Raw genomic sequence first — 1,061 nt, forward strand, 5'->3', positions numbered from 1 at the left:
TGACTCGCTGTTTGTGCAGTCACAGCTTTCCCAAAGCACCGCCGATAATCCTCCCACCTGGTCCTCCCAGAAGCTTTTATCCTCTCTCAGCGCTTCSTGTCAAGGCCAAATGAAGCATCTCAGTGGATTAAAATAGTTTTTTTTGTGTGTGTTTTGATTGACCACACGGAGGTGTTTGCCTCTTGACAGCTGAGGAACGTGGTGGAGCGCAAGCATCCCGCAGCCCTTCTAGGTCCTACGTGCTGGGCAGCAGCATCACCTTGGAGAGGTTCTCCTGTGCCTGTGGCTGCTCCAGGTCGGCTGCAGGACGGTCCCGTTCCAGCCCAGCCAGCACTGAGCACGGCACGGGGATCTCTGCCAGGAGATCACAACCTCTGCGAGGTCACAAACAGCTCAGCTGCAAATCTGAGTGAGGGTCCTGCAGGGGGATCAGAGAATCATTGAATGTCCTGAGCTGGAAGGGACCCCCAAGGATCACCCAGCCCCACCCCAGCCCTGCCCAGACCCCCCAAACCCCACCCTGTGCATCCCTGGCAGCGCTGTCCCAACGCTCCTGGAGCTCTGGCAGCCTCGGGGCCGGGACCATTCCCTGGGGAGCCTGGGCAGTGCCAGCACCCTCTGGGGACAGAAGAACCTTTCCCTGCTCTCCAGCCTGAGCCTGCCCTGGCCCAGCTCCAGCCCTTCCCTGTACCTGTCCCTGTCCCAGGGATCGGAGCTGCCCCTCGGGAGGAGGTCTCACTGCAGCAGCCACAGATGTTGCTCCAGAGGAAATTCAGACCATCACCTCCAGGCTGCATCCCCAACTTCCCCTCTAAAACTGGCTGGAAAGTTCTCCAATAATTATTTTTTTTCTGAGTGAGGATTTATGCTTGACAGTTTTCCTTTAAAATCACACAGACTAAGAAGTCTCCTTTCAAACCATGTTATTCCAGAACCTAGGTTTTTAAGAGAGATTTTAATTAGATTTGCAATCATGCTTTTACGGCTGGTGCTGATGGACTTCTGAGGTCATTCAATATCCCAAACAAACCATGCTGCAGCTTGGCCTGAGATTTTGCTTT

Source organism: Malurus melanocephalus, unplaced genomic scaffold (assembly GCF_030028575.1).
Source record: "Malurus melanocephalus ecotype Western Australia unplaced genomic scaffold, MMel_1.1 scaffold_1316, whole genome shotgun sequence".
Taxonomy (NCBI): domain Eukaryota; kingdom Metazoa; phylum Chordata; class Aves; order Passeriformes; family Maluridae; genus Malurus; species Malurus melanocephalus.